Source organism: Pan troglodytes, chromosome 6 (assembly GCF_028858775.2).
Source record: "Pan troglodytes isolate AG18354 chromosome 6, NHGRI_mPanTro3-v2.0_pri, whole genome shotgun sequence".
Classification (NCBI taxonomy): Eukaryota; Metazoa; Chordata; class Mammalia; order Primates; family Hominidae; genus Pan; species Pan troglodytes.
This window is the reverse complement of record NC_072404.2, coordinates 170,465,989-170,486,612: the sequence shown is the minus strand read 5'-3', so window position 1 is coordinate 170,486,612 and position 20,624 is coordinate 170,465,989. Positions and strand designations below refer to the sequence as shown.

General features: G+C 52.4%; 1 long non-coding RNA gene across 1 annotated transcript in view; it reads left to right on the top strand.

Annotated features, from left to right (window-relative positions):
- The window catches only part of LOC134810599 (uncharacterized), a 36,543-nt gene extending 16,904 nt beyond the window's left edge, over window positions 1–19,639 (top strand). The window contains exon 3 of the long non-coding RNA XR_010159079.1: window positions 19,335–19,639. This is a non-coding gene — a long non-coding RNA (uncharacterized LOC134810599). The remainder of the gene's footprint in view (window positions 1–19,334) is intronic.
- The last annotated feature ends 985 nt before the right edge of the window (window positions 19,640–20,624 follow it).

Here is a 20,624-nt window from a genome sequence, read left to right as displayed (position 1 = left end):
CTGCAGCAGACCAGCATGGGGAGCTGAGCTGCCGCCTTCAGGCTGACTTTCTTCTTCTCTGGGAACCCTCAGTTTCTGCTCCTCAGGCTGTCAGCTGATTGGACGAGGCCACCACATCACAGAGGGGATCTCTGTTACTTAAAGTCAGCTGAATGTGGATGGAATCACATCTACAATGTACCCTCCCAGCAATACCTAGATAAGTGTTGGATGAATCACTGGGTACTGGAGTCCTGCCAAGTCGACACAGAAAACTCATCGTTTAGGCTCAAATCCGATCTAAAGTAAGGATATTAAAATGCAGGTTCCCGGGCCCTACCCCAGAACGACTGGGCCTGACTCCCTGGGCATGAGACTTAGAAACCTTCATTTTAACAGATTCCCCAGATGATGGGACCCCAGTAAGGTCTGGAAACGTCTGGTGCTGCGCTTTAGAAGGGTGGTGCAGTTCCCTGCAAACTGGTCACTTCCTTCAAATGCACCTGCCATTGTCAAGCGAGGGTACTGTTGGCAGGGACAACACAGGGGCTGGGTGGTGCTGGCCCTGAGTGGGGAGAGGTCAGAACAAGTACTCAGCAGGGGTGGAAGGAAGTGACCCCAGGCTCTCTGTGTGGTTACAAAGCCTCAAATGTGATGCCCTGGCCTCTCCATGGAGCCAAGCTCACCCGAGGAATAAGTCACCTGACGTGGCCGCTGCTCCTACCACTGGGTCCCATCACTGCAGCCCTCCTGGAGCAGACTGCAGCTGGCCGCCACTTGCTGAGAATCTTCGTGCCTACAGGGCCCTGGAAGGGTTTGCTTTGGGGAGAGAGGTGGGAGTAGAGATCGAGGGAGGCATCTGCCGTTTGTTTCTTGCAGAGGTTTCCTCAATCCTAGAGCGATCCACGCCCCAGGTGGGGACCTTCAGACTGCTGGGCTCCTCCAGGAGGGAGCAGTCACTTGGAGCCCAAGTTTCACCTGAACTGAGTGGCCCTTTGTGACCAGGAACACTGTCCATCAGACAGTCACTGCTGCTCCTGCCAGGTCACAAGGGCCGGAGAAAAAACCCATGGTGCCAGCTGCAGGCCCATGGGTCCTGCGGGCGTTTGGCAGAGTCAGTGTTCATTTTGAGCATTTGGGGCCCGAGCTTCAGAGGAGAGTTCAGCAGGAACAGGATTTGCTGTGCTCCCGCCCGACTAAGGGGGGTTAGCTTTTCTCGGGGTTTACGGTGGCAGTGAGGTGCTCCGGATTGTTTTTTAACATCAGAGGAGATTTATTTACAGAAACTGAGGGTGCCCGTGATGGGGACATGCCAAGTCCTGGGCACCGCCCCTCCTCACACCCTGACTGCTGGTGCCGGGTGCAGTTGACAGATGGTGCTGGGTCCCCTGGATTCCCACAGCTGGACTGCCCAGGCAGGGCCACCCAAGGGACTCCCTGCATGAGGCCCCTCGCCAAAGAGTGACCTGACACCTCCCCCTCCCCTGGGAGAAATCACTGGGCATGGGTAGTGTTTTGTGTGTTTTTTATTTTTCAATTGTGTTTTCCACAAGCAAACTGGCAGTTCCTCCTAACTGACTGGATGTGTGTTGGGGAAAAAGAAGTCCCCACTTCGGCCTGGAGGACAGAGACAGGACAGCACATTCTCTTCTATCTCCTGGCGAGCCTGTCCTGTGGCCACAGCTGGTCATGCTGCTCCAGACAAAATGAGAAGGTGTCAAGTCCATATTTAGGGCCATTCTTTGCCCCTCCAGTACCTGGCCCTCCTAGGGCACCACCGCAGCACCCTCACCCCCCTCCACGGTCTCCTTATCTGGCTCACTTGTCTTGTGGCCCAGGATGCCCTTCCTCATCTGATCTAAGAAATGAATCTCAGCCAAGATCAGATCGCTTGATAAACTCACCTCCCCCACGCCTGGGTCACATGCTCACAAGGAGAAGTTAATAGCTTAGCCCAGAGGACTGATGGCGTGATTAGGCTGATCTTGAAAAGGAGACGGCCAAGGGCTTGTGAATTTAGGGAGCTTGGAAAACCCCTCCAGTGCTGCCCTTGACTGTGAGGGGGTGTCCTTCTTTCCTAGGGGGACAGAGAGGCCCTGAGGTGGGAATGGCCCTGGTGGGACGGCCCTGAGAGTCAGGGGCACAACTCGGAGTGGCCTAGCCTTCCTGTCTCCAGCTCTCTGCCCCTATGCTGCATAAACCCGGCTTCTCCTGGTTCTCCTTTGTCAGAGAAACACACAGGCACCTGCATGGAAGAGACTGATGTTCAGCTCAGAGGGTGAGAGGAACAAAAAAGGAAGCATTTAATTTGCAAACTTTAGACTCCTCCACCCTGCCGTCAGTCCTCTGGGGCATTACAGGAACGTCAGCCCTTCCTGAAGCCTGGATCCCCCATGGGAGGCAGAAAAGAGACAACTGGAGCTGTGGGTGGGGGGTAAAGCCAATGTGATGACCGGAGAGGGAGGGTGGCCCCTGAGGGAGGGTCCAGAATGCCACCTGCAATGATCCCAATAGGGAAACTGAGGCCTGGACCTTTAATTGCGGATCTTCCATTGTGTTTGCCTCACCATAGGCAAGACTCAGGCTTACACTTAGTAATGTATCTGAGGAATAGATGGGAACCCCGCGCCCGGCCCACTGGAAGGATAAATGATTCCCAGATGGCACTTGCTGCAGGAATCTAAGCCCCCGTGGATGTGGCTGTCACAGCTGACCCAGCACCTTGTTAGCCTCTTCCTCACCCTTCTCCTGTCTCCAGCCTTCCTCACCTGGCCTCAGGTGTCACCACACAGCCCTGGGATGTGGGGATGCATTTCCTGTTTGCCTAGAGCAGTTACTTAACTGGAAAAAGGTGCAGGCAGGTGGGGGGCCAGTGCTGGCTCTGGGCTCCTTGGAAGCTGCAGTCCCCGCAGTCCCCTGGCGTCGGCTGTCCTCACCTCTGGACTCCAGGTCTGAATGCTCACCTGTTACTGTGTCCCCCTCTTTTCCTTGTTTAAGGCTTGACTACTCAGGACCCCTGGAGTCATTTCAGGTCCTGCTTTCCTCAAAGCGGAGCCCACAGTAAGATGCTCTAAAACTTCCTGCTCCCCTTCTGAAATGACTTCCCATCTTTTGAGAATTCGTGAAAGCTTTAGCGCTCTGGAAATGTGTGGGTGCTCTGAGTCACCTCTGTTAGTGAGGCAGGAAGCTGGACTCAACTCCAGAGGTGGGGCTCATACACTGGACCCAACTGAGGACTAGCTAAAAGGGATAGGGCAGAAGCAGCTTTCCATAAGCCATGCCCACCAGTATGCCATGCCAGTTTACCATTGCCATGGTAACACCTGGAAGTTACCACCCCTTTCCATGGTGATAACCCAATGACCTGGAAGTTACCAACATTTTCCTAGAAATTTCTGCATAAATTGCCCCTCAATTTGCATATAATTAAAAGTGGGTGTAAAGGTGAGTGCAGCCCTGCCTCTGAGCTGTTGTTCTGGGCGCACTGTCTATGACATAGCCCTGCTCTGCAAGGAGTGGCCCCTCTGCCTCTGCTGTGCACTGCTGCCCCCATAAAAGCTGCTGCCCAACACCACTGGCTCGTCCTTGAATTCTTGCCTGTGTGAAGCCAAGAACCCTCCTGGGCCAAGCCCCAATTCTGGGACTCACCTGCCCCGCATTATTAGGAACTGTGTCCACTTGGACCCCCAAGTGGTCCCCTCAGTTAATTAAGAGTTCTTCTATGATCAGAAGGAAGCCAGCACAGGGTTGGGATGCGAGCTCTGGGATTGCACCAGGGAGCTGGGCTCTTTCTAGCCCCCCACAGTCCAGCCATCAATCAAACAGACAAACACATTGACAAGAGAGCTTCATGCTGCCAAAAGCTTAAAAAAAGGCAAACAGGGCCGTGTGTCATGGTCAAGAGTACTGGGTGGGGGCCCTGTAGGTTGGGTGGTCAGGAAAATCCTCCCTGAGGAGCAGACATTTGGGGACGGCCCAGAGGATGGGAAAGACTGAGACCTGGAGGAACACTGAAAGGCTTCATTCCAGCCAGAGAAGGGCAGGTACAGAGGGCTCAGAGGGAACCAGCCTGGGCTGTTGTGGAAAATAAACAGGCTGAAGGGAGTGGGGTGCAGTGAGGGGGACGGAGTGCCAGAAGGTACGATGGGAAGTATTCTGGGAGCAGGGAAGGGGGGCTCTGCAGGCCCTGGGGTAGAGCTTAAAGTCCAGGGTGGTGGATGGAAGTGCTTGGAGGATTTATCCAAGGGAACTGATTTGCTTATAGGAAGAAGATCATTTTGGCTGCTGTACTGAACATAGGTGGACAGGAGTGGAAGGAGGGAGTCAGTGATGAGTCCTGGTGAGAGAGGATGGCGGGATGGCAGAAGCAGTGAGAAGGGGTGCAGGCAGGGAGCAGGAGCAGGAGTTCGGTCCGACAAGAATGATGGAGGAGAGAAGCTAGCCAGGGAAGGATGTTTCCAAGATCCCAGTGATGGTGGGAGAGTCTGTGCTGGGGAGGCCCCAAGGGGGCAGGTGAATGGACTGGAGCCTTCCAGAGGGTGAGGGAGGGGGTTGCCCAGCCACAGCTTTGAGCCTAAGAGGGAGCTCTGAGGGAGCAGGAGTGGAGCTGAGGTTTTGGAGGTGGTTGCTTTACAGAGTGACTGTGGGCGCAGGTGGCCAAGAGGAATAGACGAACAGTTATTATTGGAGAAGGGGATGTCAAAGAACGAGGTGGCCAGTTGAGTCCTCCATGATCTTCTTTCTTGGCCCATTTCGGCATTTTCTTCCTGCCCCTGGCCAATGATGGGAGGTCTACCAAGGTCCCAGGCAGCCCTTGTTCAGGTCCAGGCCAGACTAAAGCCCAGCATGACCCTGGGGCGTCCAGTGTCACGGGGGAGGCTGGGACATGGGGAGGGGGACAGAGGTAGCTCAGGTGGGCAGGGAGTTGGTGGAATTCAGAGAGGACAAAGACAATAAGGAAATCAGTGCTTGGACCATGGAGGTGACGTTTTCATGTCCACTGCTCAGACCACATCTGAACAGGAAGCTGTATGTGCTCTGAGCCTCTTGTGTTAAGGGGGACAGGGAGGGAGGGACCCTGAGAGCCTGGAGGATGTCCAGAAGGCAGCAAGCAGGAGAGGACAGGGGTCTTAAAATTGGCAGAGAAGCTGGGGGAAGGGCAGGGAAAATACAGTCTGGAGAAATATGGACAGCGCTGAGAAGCTAACCTGGGCGGGAGCTGCCTTGCGTGACTGATGGCAGCAGGGCCTGTGTTGATCATGTAAACAGCTTCCTCAGAAACACCCTTCGAGTTCATCTTGAATGACTCTGAATGATTTCTCTGCATTTGGCCTGGGATGGGTGGGTCTAACTTGGTTGCTGGGGGTCCATGATTCCTGCCTCCCAACAGCCCCTCTAAGACCTTGGAGAAAATATAGCTCTCTAAGTCAATACTGATTTTTCTGAGGGCCAGGCTGGGGTTTGGGGAGGTTGGTGAGAGAGACAGAGGGGCAGAATCTATGGATTTACAGAATGGATGCTGCCCTTGAACATAGGAGAACCTGTGTTATAGTTCGTCATCATCATCATCATCATCATCAGTAGTAGCATCATCAGAGTATGTTAGAGTCTTGCTCTGTTGCCCAAGCTGGAGCACAGTGCTGCAGTCCTAGCTCACTGCAGCCTCGACCTCCTGGGCTCAAGCCATCCTCCCACCTCAACCTCCTGAGTAGCTGGGACTACAGGCATGTGGCACAGCTACAGTCATTATTATTTACATCTGGATAGGGGATAGATGAGGATGCTTCAATCAGTGCAGAGATTGCTTCTCATATAGTAGATCATGTTTAAGCTCCTTCCAAAAATACCAAGATACTTTTTAAATTAGAAAGGTTGCCATTGACTTTCTTGTGGAAAATAAACATCCAAAAACTGCCAGAAAACACCTGCAAATGAAGAATGCTGAGTGAAGAGTAGCCCCAGATATTAAACATATTATAAAGCTCCTGTAGTTGACTTTGAATAGACACAAAGGTCGATGGCATAAAATATTGAGTCTAGACATTGACACAGATATATATGGGATTTTGGTTTATGGCAGAAGTGACAATTTGAATCAGCAGGGGAAAAGATGAGTTATTCAATAAATAGCATTTAAATAACTACCTTTGGTCACTACCTGAAAAAAAAAGCTGGATTTTTTACCTTACTTCTTACAAATAAATTCCAGATGGATTGCAGATTTAAGTGTAAAAAGAAAACACAAAATGTCTAGAAATAAGCATGGGGAAAATAGACAAAACACTAACATCGATGGACGGAAATTTTCTATTTCCTATTTCTCTACAAGACACAAGACCTGAACACCATAAAACAAAAAAAAGGTAAATCTGCAACAAAACAGTTATGATTCCCATATAACAAAATAAAGCCAGAACACTAACAACAAACCAGGAGAAACACTTGCCACCCGAAGAGTCCTGCTGGGCCACTGTTTTGTGCCAGCCAGGCCTGCACTGCATTGTCTGGGAGTCCTCTGCAGGTGCTTCTTTTTGACAGTGATTCTAAATATTTGAAATGTCAGGTCATTTGGAGTCTAATCTGCTGAATAACTTGGGGGCTCTAGTTGCTGATACTATGTGTGTAAAAACAAAACAAAATGAAGCAAGGAACCATCATATAGAAGAAAACACCATTTGCAGGTGTGGAGTTCATCCCCAAGAGGCGTATTCTGTACCAGAAGACATCCCTGAACATACTCATTGCATACACACTCACGCATTTGTTTAAGGCCACTTCACTGTTTAGGTCTCGCATCATTTATTGAAGGCCTCACTAAGCGAATGCATGCAGCTCTGTATATTTTGTGTGTGTTAGGCCATTGTTGCATTGCTATAAAGAAATACCTGAGGCCAGGCGTGGTGGTTCACGCCTGTAATCCCAGCACTTTGGGAGGCCGAGATGGGCAGATCATGAGGTTGGGAGTTTGAGACCAGCCTGGTGAACGTGGTGAAACCCCATCTCTACTAAAGATGCAAGAAATTAGCCGGGCATGGTGGCACATGCCTGCAATCCCAGCTACTCAGGAGGCTGAGGCAGGAGAATCACTTGAACCTGGGAGGTGGAGGTTGCAGTGAACTGAGATTGCACCACTGCACTCCAGCCTAGGTGACAGAGCAAGACTCTGTCAAAAAATAAAAATAAAAATAAAAAGAGAAATACCTGAGATTGGGTAATTTATAAGAAAAGAGGTTTAATTGGCTCAGGGATCTGCAGGCTGCATAGGAAGCATAGTGGCATCTGATCCTGGGAAGGCCTCAGGCAGCTTCCAGTCATGGTGGAAGGTGGAGGGGGTGCAGGCACGTCTTACATGGCCAGACGAGGAGCAAGAGAGAGAGAGAAGGGGGAGGTGCCACACACACAACCAGGTCTCCTCTGAACTCAGAGCAAACTCACTTAACACCAAGGGGATGGCCCAAGCCATTCGTAAGGGATCCACCCCCATAATCCAAACACCTCCTACCAGGCCCCACCTCCAACACTGGGGGTTACAATTCAACATGAGACTTGGGTGGGGACACAGATCCAAACTATGTCACTGTGTGTGTATATATATAGTATGTGATATGATTTATGCATAGTGTCATTGATGGCACCGTTAATAATACTCCCAAAGTATCTTCATTTTTGGAAGCATAATACCATATTACTTGGCTAAGTTCCTTGTAGTGGCCTATCTGGAGCATCCCATTTTCCCACTGCAACACTAGAGAAAGGCTCGTGGATAAAAGAACTTATTTAGATGCACCTTCTCCCCACCCCCAAAGAAAAGGTTTCTACGCCCAATCGAAGTCTCCTCTCTCACCTCTCAATCCTCCCTCTGATTTAAAAAAAAAAAAACTTTTGATTTTGTAATAGTTTTAAATAAGCAGAAAAGTTGTGAAGGCAGCGCAGAGTGCTCCTGGACCCCTGGACCCCTGTGTCTAGTTTCTCCACATTATCACCTTACCTCGCATGGCACGGGTGCCACAGCAAATGAGCCACTGCATGACTTAAAACACCCAACGTGCAACATGGACGAGACTCATAAACGCGAAGAAGAAGAAGCATCAGGCACAACGTGGTGCAGAGTGCATGACTCTGTGTATATAAAGGTAAAAAACAGACAAAACTAGACCACGACGTTGGAAGCCACCTTGGTTATCTTTGGAGGTGGTGCTGCCTACATGGGTGTGCTTAGTTTGTGAAAACTCACCATGCCACACACTCAGATTGTGCATTTTTCTGTAGGATCGTTCTACTTCAATAAAAAGCAAGTCTTCCTACCCAAAACATATGGGGGAAAGCAAGTTCCCAAGGTGACAGGCAGCTAGGTCTGGGAACCACCAGACACCAGACCGAGTAACCTTACCCAGTCCCTCAGAGCCCAGGAGCCTCAGACAGCCATGCAGTGCTGTGGTCTCATCAGGAGACCAGATGATGACAGAATTATAGTTAAACTGCCTCTTCCTGAGCTCTGTGACACATCCACTAATGTAGCTGGCTCAGATCGTCAGGGCTGTTAAGGATCTCCTGAACAGATGTCAGGAAAATGGGGGCATTTATGTGTTTGTAGATGCTTGGCTCTGGCATAAATTTTACCCAGATAGATCCCTTGTGAAATCTTAACTCCCTCCCTTCCTTCTCTCCTTCTTTTTCCCTCCCTTCCCATCTCTCTATCTCCCTCGCTCTTCCCCTCCTTCCTTCCCTGCTGTGCTTCCTTCTTTCTTTCTTTCACGGTACCTATGCATTCAGTGTCTCTTTGACCCTTTTGGCCGGGACTAGGTGGGCTCTGAGTGCTGAGGCAGGGCTGGGAGCCTGCCTTTGAGAGCAATCCCTGGAGAATGCCATGGTCAGAGGCTCTGCCACATGTAGACAAAGGCCCTGTATGGTCCCTGTATGACCAACATGGTCACGGAGTGGCGTCGGGTCCACCTTCTCACTGCGGCTCCTCCTCCTTCCTGCTCTTGTCTCTGCTGGTCTCGCTCCTCCTTACGTGCCGCTGCTTCTTGGGACACCAGACTGGAGAGATGCCTCAGAAAGGAGCTTCCTGACCCAGCTCACACCCTCTCACACGCCCTTCCACGTGGCAGGAGCTCCTTTGACCTATATATTTATTCTACACAAGATGTTCCCGGACCCCTGATTGTCATCTACCTAGGATGACTCCCAAATAATAGAATCTTAAAGCTCCTCTAACATGGCCCTCACACTGGCTGCCACCCAGCTGCTGCATGCTGGGGAGACTTTAGAATGCCTCTGGGATGCCTGGGTCCTGGACACAGAACTTTCCATTTAAGTGAGAAAACCACTGGCCTCATCAGTCCCCCCCTTCCATTAGCTTCTCCCTCAACAAACCTCCAAGGATGGTGCACTGACCCACACAGAGTGCCTGCGGGTGGTGGGGCTGGCCGGGAACACACTCCTGTTGCCTTCCGCCCCTCCAGGGAGATCCCCGAGTGCTCAGGACAAGACTTGGTGGCAACGTCTCCCTCTCCACAAAGCCTTTGTGAGCCGTCTCTACTAATCCAAGCGGCCTGGGTCCCCCACACGGTTCCTTTCTGTTTCCTCCTCTGGTTGTCCTGGGCTCAGGCATGGGGCGGAACTTAGAAATAACACAGGATCTGCCTACACATTCGTGCAGATAACAGCCACCCCCTGCTATTTGCGGATGAGCACTCTTTCTTTTTTTTCTTTTTTTATTATTATACTTTAAGTTCTAGGGTACATGTGCACAATGTGCAGGTTTGTTACATACGTACACATGTGCCATGTTGGTGTGCTGCACCCATTAACTCATCATCTACATTAGATATGTCTCCTAATGCTATCCCTCCCCCAGCCCCCCACCCCATGACAGGCCCCGGTGTGTGATGTTCCCCAGCGGATGAGCACTCTTTCCCCATCCCTTATTCGCTTCTAATTTGCTCCCGACACTCACACTGTCAGGCAGGTTTTCTGACTTTCCATTTGCAGACCAAAAAGCTGCAGGGCAAGAGATGAGTGAGAAGAGCTGAGCCTTGAACCTGGCTGCCACCCGTGCGGGGTCCTTGTCCCCTCCACAGCCTTCCTGTGCGGGTCTGGGCACCTGGGCTACATCCTCAAAGGCAGGGGGAGCAGCACATATTCCCTCTGTACCCCCTTCGCTTCCCACCTCCCAACACCACATTACTGAGTCCATGATCTGTGTACCACAAATGCTTACTGAATGTTTGGACACGTTTTCAAACTGCTCCCAACAGCCAAGTTTTAAGAAACAGCTGCTTATGCTAAGAAGGAAGGTTCTCATTTCCTCCCATCCTCCCGTACCCCTGCCCTCCTCTCTTCCGCAACATCATTTTCAAGGAGAAAACCTTTCTACCAGGGAGGCTCCTGCTGGCTGGGCCCTGGGGGCAGCGTCTCTCTCAGGGTCCCTGGCTGGATAAGATAAAGAGACCGTGAAGCTACTGCTGTGTGGCCTGAACACTGGACCCCTTTCCCCAGGTCCTCAGGCAAGATGGTTTTATGGCTCTTGCACAGATCTCTGGGAGAAAGAAGAGACAGGTGTGCCACACTAGCAGCAATTCCCCAAATTCCTAGGTCCACTGCAGCTTGATGTCTTTCTTTCTTTTCAATGAAGCAATTTGTGAGATATGTGTGAAGTACAAGTCTCCATTAAATAATTTAACAATAAAAAATAATATATGCAAGCACTTCTTCTTTGGGGACACACAAACTGCCAAAACAGGGATTCCCAGGGCCTTTGGGTGGAGGCGTCAGGCTGCCCACCCCACCAGGACACCATGTGTAAGGCAGCACAGTTCACACCATATAGGTGTCCCAATTTACATGCCAGTGCACGGGAGGGAGGTGGTGGGCATTCTGGGCACCTCCTGCCAAGTCCTGAAGCAGCAGAGGAAATCTGCACCCTGCACAAACTCACACAAGAACATATGGCCGAGCCCATACCTGTGGGGGCACACACACGTGCATGGATGCCTCCGCTCCCATGACCCTCTGGGATTTCTCAAAAGACACTTGTCTTCACTGACTGGTGTTCCCAGGGGCTCCATCCCACACCCCCGACCTGACCCTCAGCTAACCTGCAGACATTGTACATGCCTGGAGGCTGGGATCCGTGAGCAGGCAAGAGTCAGGGTAGCTGGGAGTAAACCAGGAATGCTGTCCATGGGGGCTCTGCAAAGCCCCTCAGGAGCAGGAAGTTCACGTGCACTGCTACATCCATTAAGAATATTCTCTTTAAGGTGGCTCTTTAGAATTTGCACAAAGGCACAAAGTTTGGAGGCTGCTCTGCAGAGGTCCCTGGGCCTGGACTCCTGTGCCCATGGGTTCCACATTTCCATCACTGGCACTTGTTCTAGGGCCTCCTTGCCACCTCCACTTGGAAATTGGCTATATATTTTTGATTCTTTGTAAGTCTAGTAATTTTGAATTGTATTGCAGACATTGTGAATGTCGTGTTGTATGAACTCTGGGTCTTATGGTCTTATGATAAACCTCTGGAGAATGTAGGTTTCTTTCCCTGTCCGGCAATCAATCAGTGCACGCAGTTGAGGCTGTAAGTTTCATCTTGCCTCTGTGTTCATTTTCCAAGCCATCGCTCTGCTGCTTTGGCTCAGCCGTGCCTGCTCACTGAGGGGCCAATCTGAGCGGTGTACAGTGGGTTAGGATCTTAGCTCAGTTCTCAAGGCATTTGTTATGCTGCTTTGAGTGTGTCTCACACCTGTCGCTCCCGGGTTGATCAGAGACTTGGATGGGGGTTTCAGTCTCCCCGCCATTGCTCTGTTTCAGTCTCCCCTCAAACCCTTGCTCTCTTGCTGCTCCTGTGCAGCTTAGAGGTGCACAGCTTTGTCTGGGTTCATGCACAGGTTTAGAATATCCCCTTCCCCCGCCTTCCTCGTCTCTGGGTCCCCCCACCTGCACCGACTCCATGAACACAGGGAGTGTGGCTGGGGGGACACTTTTGCAGGTTCCTTTGGCTTGAAGGCTTTCCCCGGCACTGATGTCACTCCTAGGGGGTGGCTTATCCCATCTTGCTCCATCTCTCGCCAGCTATTCTTAGTGCTTAATCTTGGAGGCCCTGTTGTATTTCCAGGTGATCCAGCTTCCATTAGCTTCTCCCACAATGAACCTCCAAGGATGGTGCGCTGACCCACAAGGAGTGCCTGCGGGTGGTGGGGCAGGCCGGGAACACACTCCTGTTGCCTTCCGCCCCTCCAGGGAGATCCCTGAGTGCTCAGAACAAGACTTGGTGGCAACATCTCCCTCTCCACAAAGCCTTTGTGAGCCGTCTCTACTAATCCAAGCGGCCTGGGTCCCCCGCATGGTCCTTTTCTGTTTCCCCCTCTGGTTGTCCTGGTCTGTGAGTCCTACCAGGAAAGGACCTTGTCTTATTTATGGTGGCTCTGTGCAAGCATTTCCTGTGTGCTTCTCAAAGCAGGACCAAGCTGAGAGTCTGTAGCCTGACCCGGCACCTCAGCTTCTGGACCCCACAGGCTGCAGCATGAGCAAGGATGACCGGGTGAGGCCAGATGGGAAAAGGTGTGGGGTGATGTGTGAGCTGCCTCTCCACCCTGGGCCTCAGCACTGCATCCTGCAAACAAGGACCAGATCTCCTTCTGGTGCCACACCGGTTCCTGCTCCTGTGGAGGAAGGCGCCTGCCAGAAATTGCTGAATTTCCTGTAGCTGCTGGGGTTTAGGAAGTCACCTTCTCACCAGCTAGCTCTTCTCTCCTCCCATGTCTAATGGGGCCAGTTGAGGTGACTAGGCCCCCCTCAAGTGCAGGAAACAGCATAGCTCTGAGGAGCTGTGCTGTGGCGAGCCCCTCAGTGCATGGGGAAGTAAAGGAACAGACGACAGAGGAGCCACACGCAGTCCCCAGAGACTGGGGGGAGTCAGCGAACTCCTTCCACACAGTTCATTCCATAAATACCTTCACCCCGTGGGCACACGGCCCTGTGACAGGTGTGGGGCTATATGATCCACAAGGCAGGATTTGGGGTCAAGGTTGGCCCTGACCTTACCTAAGAACCTGGTCTGCCATGTGGGATTAGGCTGTGGGGGTTGTGGTTGGCGAGGCGAAGTTGGCACTGACCTTACCTAAGTTGAGAACCTGGCCCGTCGTGTGGGATTAGACCGTAGGGAGTGTGGCTAGGGGGAACACGTGCTCAGCCCCGGTGCTGCTGCTATAACTGGGGCTGCAGTTCAGCAGGCCTGACGTTGTCTTGGAGAAGGCCCAGTGCCCCCACCCCATGCCGGAGCCCCTGCCCCCCACGCTGTAACAGCAACCACACAGATGTGGACTTGAAAGGACGGCCGGGGAGCTGCTGGGGGGAGGGTTGTCTTACGGGCTTTAACTTCTTGATCCAAGAAGAACTTCACTTTTTCCTGGGTGTGGATTCATTAAGACAAGGGAGCAGCCTGACCTCCAAGCTGGTCCCCATCCAATGGTGCTCCTGGGCGGAGCTCTGTGTGGACCGAGGAGTCCCCGTCCCTGAGGCTCTCATCCCGCAGGGCGACAGGACTTGCTGGAAGGCCACGGGCAGCAGTGGCCACACCCCAGTCTCCACAGCACCGAGACTGACACCCTGAGCCCTCTCTTGGTTGTTGGTCAAGTGAAGTGAAGCCAGGAAGCTCCTTGGAGGCAGAGTGGAGCACGGTGAGGCCCAGTCAGCAGTGGGTGGGGAAGGAGCCACTCCGAATGTGCTCACCGGGGGGTGTTCGGGATTCCTGTGGCTGCTGGAACAAACCACTGTTAAAAAAAAAATCACCACAAAGCCAGGACTTGAAACCACACATCATCCTTCCAGGTCCTATAGGTCAGAAGCCTCTTGGGTAAGTTTTACAGACACTAAGATTTGATCACCTCTATTCTAGACAGAATGTGTTGTTGATAAGCAAAACTGGAACCAGCTGTTTGAGGCCTTCTCTAACCCCTCACCCTGTATCAGTGAACATGCTCCTGTTTTCTTTACTCACTACCTGTGTTTTTTGGGACCACGAGACACAGGAGAGGAAGGGCCCTCCCGACGTTGCCCGTGGTTTCGGCACTTGGAGCCTGGCAGTGCCAGTGAGGAACACCTTGACCTCCTGGCTGTGCTGGAGGCTGTAGCCAGGGTGGAAAGGGGGGCTCTCAGCTGGAGACCAGCACCACGCCAAGCTGTTTGGCCAGCCCAGCGCACCCACGACCCCTCTGTCCCACCCCGAAGGGTTCTGGAGAACAACACTGTGGTTCCCATTTGGAGTCTCCTCCAGATTGCAATGCGGGGTGGAAGCCTGCTCTCCTCCAGCTGCACTTACTGATATGGAGTGTTACTTCCCATGAACCTTCAAATATGGGCTTCCCCAGGGACAGGAGGTGTGGAGAGAGGTGCACTGGGCTTGGGACAAGGAGGGATTCTGGTTTCATCTCTGTCATTCAGTATTTGAGTAGCTTGGGCAAATCCCACTACCTCCGTGGGCTTCCAAAATGCAGGGCTTGGATGAATTCCCTCGGCTGCAGATTCTGCTGAGGATCGCTCTCACCAGTGGTCAGGCAGAGGGGAAGTTTTCTAGGCTAATTGAGCTTTGACCCCAATTCCACCCTATCCGAGAAAGAGTCCCGATTAGTCACTTATTAGACGTCGCTTTAAATAGCACCTCAATTTGCTTCCTCACCCAGCAAGCCGGGGTCTCCATGGAGAGGCAGCTGCCCACGGGGACCTTCTCCAGTCGACATCCAAGAAGAGTCTGTCAGTAGTGGGAGCCCCTGTCTCCCCCACCAGGGATGGAACCTGCTTTCATTTCCTTTCCATGTGGGGTGATTCTCAGACTATGACAATTAACAAGGAGAAAAAACCATTTGCATTTTTCCTGGGTGTTAATGACCTTCCAAACCAACGCTCAATTGTCTCATTTAAAGCAGTGGAGCACACATTGGCATGAATAATTCAAGGACCAGAGTCTCCCACATGTGGGGTGAAAACCTTATTTCTGACCTAGTTCCTAAAGTTGATGAGTTTGTGTCATCACTCTATACACACAGTTTCTGCTTTTTAAGGTTTGTGTTATTTGACTGAACAATATCACAGCCTAAGTAAACTTAGTGGCAAGGTTTGGGGACTTAAATTGATGAAGCAGAGACCTAATTTGTTTTACATAACCTGAAGCCTTAAACTTAATTAATTTTTCATTATGGTCACAGAGGCACCTGCTGGTTAGGTGTGATATGGCTCAAGCAGGCATCGTAAATACATAGACAGACGGAGAAGCACAGACATGCGGATGTTCAGGACCATCTCAGAGGAGTTCGGGGTGTTTGTGGCTCTGGGCTGAGGCGGGGGCTTGGGTTGTAACCAGAGGTGACCAGTGGTCAGAATCGAGAGAGAACTGTGGGCTGACAGGCAAGGATAAGGGTCTGAAGCCCACAGACAAATAGGATGATCTTTGCCCAGCACAGTGCCGGAAGGCTTCCATTCCATAGAATGGGCTCTCATCACGATCACCTGCAGCCTGCAGCTTAAATCATGGTTTCTGGCGGGGCCTCGGGAGCCACAGTTTATAGTGATTGCCCAGGTGATTCTTATTCCAAGCTCCACTCCTTTCCCAGGTGATTCTTATCCAAGCTCCACTCCTTGCCCAGGTTTGCAGCTTGGTAGCTTTAGACAACAGAAATGTACCGGGAAGCAGGGCTGGTGCAGATGTAATTCATTAAGGTGAGGTCCTGCAGCAGAAGGGCGGGCACTGTCTCCAGGTCCAGGGCCACTAGGCTGACCCACCTGTAATGGTACAGCACGCGCCATGCTGCAGCTGTGTGAGGCAGGCCGGAGGGGACCCATTAGTGTCTGCTGGGTAGATAGACTCGGTGTTTAGGCAGGATTGGTTCTGAAGGAGCGGTATTGAAGAAGAGATTCATTTGCTCTTAGATTCATCAGGTGTCTGTGCACTTCTACGTGCTGACTCTCTTCTCCTGCCGACGAGTGCGGTGGGGGGCCCGTGGCCCCTCATCTGCAGCCTCAGCTGGGTAAGGACATCCTCAAGGTCTGCTAATGGATAGCAAGTCTGTCCAGTCAACAGTCTCACAGTTTTTTGTTTTTGGTCAATTTAACATAATTGGTGGGATCTCACCATCCCAGACAGGGGTCGCAGTGGACCCCAAAGATGGCTGAAATAGCCAGACCCAGACAGAATCATTGACTGGTGACTCCTGGCCCTAAGTCCAGAGGCCACCTCCATCCACACACACTGTCCAGCTGCAGACCAGGCATGGCTATTGAGGTGGGCGGCCTCGGATACCCCACGTCATGGTGCCTACCCAGAAACCTCCCCAGGGAGTGCATGGTGCCCAGCTTGTCCTGGAGCCGCAACCACAATCACAACCAAGCCAAGGGGCGAGAGGTCTTGTTCGGGTTTCCCCTGAGTGCAGCTCAGGAGAGAGGGAGCCAGGACTGTTCACACTGGAGGAGCGCACGGTGAATTGGTGGCTGCAGTCCCCACGGGACTGGCACAGGCCTCAGGCCTTCCGTCCGTGAAGACCAAACCTTGGCTGGAAGTCTCGTCTGAGGCTGGTCAGCTTAAGTCTCATCTTTAGTGGCACCTGTAATGGACAGGTGGGCAAACGGGGGCGGGGGGGGGGCAGGCCAAATGACTTGCAGAATGAAAATTGTTTTTTGAGCTGTTAAGCCCAGGCCCACCCCATGCCCGACCCTGCTGATGTAGACGAGGCCAGACTGTGATGAACGAGGGTGTCCTGGAGGGGAACGGAGTTCCCGGGGCTGGGGCATCCTGTGTGCTGGCCCTCAGCTAGAAGCCGGCAGCTTCCTGGGCCCTCACCACGGTCCTGGCAATAGGCGGGCTGGTCCCAGTGGTGGGGGATGGCCGTGCTTCCGTGGATTGACCCTTGCCTTCTTGCTGCTCTCTAAACCCTACCCTTCTGTGAACTTTCCTTTCTCAAGCCCAGCACCTGGGCGGCTCCCTGGAGACCTCATCTCAGGCCAAAGGAGCCAGACCCCACTGGACACGGGGAGCTGGGAAGGCCTGACAGGCCGCTTTCCACCCCATCCTCAGGGCCCTGCATGGCCAGTGCCGGCTGTGGCTGCCCATCTCCTTTGCTTCTGCAGAGGGTGACTCTGGGCAGTTTTCCCCAGCACTCCCCGTGGCTGAAGGAGCCCTCGGCAGTGCCCCCTGCCCGGCCCCCTCTGCTTCCCTGTTCTGCTTCTCCCACACTCTGACCAGTCTCCTGGGGTCACTTCCTGAATACGTCCTTGCACACAACTCCTGGCTTCAGAATCCATGGCTCCATTTTACAGATGAGGAAACTGAGGCTCACAGTGATGAAGTCGGCAGTGCAAGGTTACTTGGCCGTGCCATGCTGGGAGGCAAGCTCGAGTCTGGGTAAGATTCCTCCCACTCCCTCGCCTCCACCTGCCAGAGCTGGAGTGGGGACCTGGGTCTCAGCGCCTTTCCAAGGCCTGACAGCAATGTGTTCTCCAGCCATTCATCTCCACAGGGCTCTGTTGGAGCACAGAGCGGTGGGGGTGGTGGAGATAAGGCCGCAGTGCAGGTACAGTTTGGGAAGCATTCTGCGATGGGGTTGGAAGGCCTGGGGCTGCTCCAGGGAGGGCGGGCCAGGGCTCTCTGGCAGGTGGTTGGGCCGATGCTTTCCCAGGCTCACGGAGGTAGCAGGGATGCAGCCCACCCTTTAGCACCAGGCAGGGCTGTGGATGGTCGCCAATGTGGAGGAGTGCCCAGTATGACATCTCAGTTTCCAAATGTCGAGGTTGCTCAAGGTTGAGGGTGTGTAGGGCGGGAGGGCCCTCTGCCAGGGGGCACTGGACAGCACCCAAACTGAGTGCACTGCCCAGGATATCACAGGCCACCAACTGCACATACACAAAATACAGCAAATGCCTGGAGACAAAAAATGCAGCGAGTGAGCCTGAAAAGGCCCCACGGAAGAGCACGCTCATTTTTAGAACACGTTCCCTTGCGGGCTATGCCGTCTCCTAGTGCAGGAAAGGCCCTGAGAAGTCCTGCAGGCTCCTGCTGCACCCTGCGGGGTCCACACACACCTCATCTGGGAGCCCAGCCGCCTCTGACACGTTTCCTGGCACATCCTGCTCACTTCCTCTCTTTTATATTTTCCTTCTCCCAACAGGAGCCCCGGAGTTTTATTTCACACAGTATTCCCTGCACTTGTTCTGGGAGTGTTAATTCATGTTCCCTCAAAATAAGAGTTTCATGTTCAGGTGAGGAGGTCGTGGAGCTCCAAGGGCAGTACGGTGCTCCCTCACATCATCTCCTCATTTTCTGAGGGTCTCTGGAGGGGCGATACACAAAGTGCTCCAGGGTTTGAGTGGCACAGGCTGCTCCAGTGGATGCTGGCCTCAGGTAGGCTGCACCCCCAACGCTGCTGGGATGGGGGTAGAGGGTGGGGACAGCCGCCAAGCAGTGGGTGAGGCAGTGCTCGGGGGCTGGGCTGGTGGCAGTTTGCCAATAGTGCTAACCAGCAGTAACCAGCATGGCAGCACTGGGTGTCAGCCTCGGATCCCAGCTCCTCAAGACCGCTTGGGCAGCGCTGCTGGTGGCTCCATACTGAGTCATGAAGCCTGAAGAAAATGTGGCCCCTTCTCTCCCTGTGCTGTCTGCGGACGTCAGCACCCATCTTTCACACGGAGATGATCATGGCTCTGGTTACCTCTAGCCCTTCCATTTTAGGAAGCTACACTACAAATCTATAAATGCACTCACAGCTCTGCCCAGGGTGTACGGGTGAACTCCACCTCCCAAAGCCCACAATGGAACACAAGTGACAGGGTCAACCTCATGAATAGGTGAATTCAAGTGTAGTTTGATAACACAGGCAAGTACTCATGATAGGGCAAATCTTGATTTAATTTTTGTTAGTCACTCAAGCCCTTTGTAGATGCATGATGGTGACAGTAATAAGAGTTGACATGCATTGAGCATTTCCTGTGTGCCGAACAACAATCACATTCTACCTAAAATATGTAAGCTTCACAACTATACTATTATTCTCAATTTATAGACAAGGACATGTGTAGTTTTAAGAGTTTAAATTACTTGACTACATTTATACAGCTAGTGAGTCTAGATCCTTCTGGTCCCGGAGGTGAGAATCCTAATGGCCATGTATCTTCCATTCTTGTGATTGTGTCCCACAAAGCTGCTGGCAGCCAAAACTAACTTCCCTGTACAGAAGAAAAATATTAGCCAGAGAGTCAGAAAATACATGAGCTGCACAGAGTAGGTGCTCGCTGTACACGTGTTGCTGTGATTATTCCTGAGCACGGCGAGAAGGACAGGTGTAATGGCTTAGTTTGCATCCTCCCCTTTCTAGGTCTGATGCCAACCGGCAGTCCTGCCAGCAGTGACCTGCAACTCCACTGGATGTGGCAGGCAGGATCTGTTTCCCTGGCCGTTTTTCGGAGAAGGTCCAGCTGAGAGGCTCAGACAGCCATAATGGATGGGATCTTTTTAGAGGTACCGAGAATGCCATGGTTTCAACCCAAGAAGACAGCAGGGCCATTAGCAGAAGTGAGACAAGGAGCTGGCTGGAAAGTGAACATCACAGGCAGAAGGAAGAGGCGTGGCAGGTGCCCCAAGTGACAGAGGACTAAGGAGGGCAAGACCCCATATGAGAGATGTGGACTCGGCCAGCAGTGGCACAGGTGAGTCTGTGAATGCCCTCAGAAAGTGGTTCTGAAATGCACACTTGTATTTTTCAGGGTTCTTCAGAGATACAGAAGCAATAGAATGTGTGTGTGTGAGTGTGTGTGTGTATGTGAGTGTGTGTGTATGTGTGAGTGTGTGTGGTTTATTATAAGGAATTGGCTCATCTATTTCAGGGGCCTAGAAGGTCCACATTCTGCTGTCTGCACACTGGACACCCAGGAAGCTGTAGTGTGGGTCAGTCCAAGACTGAAGGCAGAGAACCAGGAGCACTGATGGCATATGTCCCCACCTGAAGGCAGGAGAAGATAGATGTCCCAGCTCAAGCAGTCAGGCAGAGAGTGAATTCTCTGTTGCCCAGTCTTTTGTTCTATTCAGGCCCAAATGGATTGGATGAGGCCCACCACACTGGGGAGGCCATCTGCTTTTCTGAGTCCATAGATTCAAATGCTAATCTCATCTGAAACACCCTCATAGAAACACCCAGACCATGTTTAGCCAAATATCTGGGTACCCTGTGGCCCAGTCAAGGTGACACATACAATTACCCATTGTGAGACTCATGGGAAAGCTGTGTAAATCATGAGACATCACTTTTGTTGGCAAGAGAACCAGAAGAGCCACTGGGGAGGGAGGCTGAGGACCCTCATGTGCCCCAGGAACATGCAGAAGAGCAGTGGGAGGGCAGCTCTCCGCCTGCAAGGAGTTTGATCATGAAATCAGGGCAAGGGCCCTCGGCAATTTGCTCAGAAATTTGCACTGTGGGCAGGGGAGGCAGCCTTGCCAGGAGCCTTTGCCACGGCCACCTGGCCTCATGGGAAGCCTGTCCATGTAGCTACTCATCCCTGAGCTGACCGTGACTGAGCCTGCTCAGTTGTGCTGGGGCCCAAGAGGCTGCTTCTGTGAAAACAGAGAACCAAGCTTTGCACATCTTTGCTTTGTAACTAGAGGGACTGTC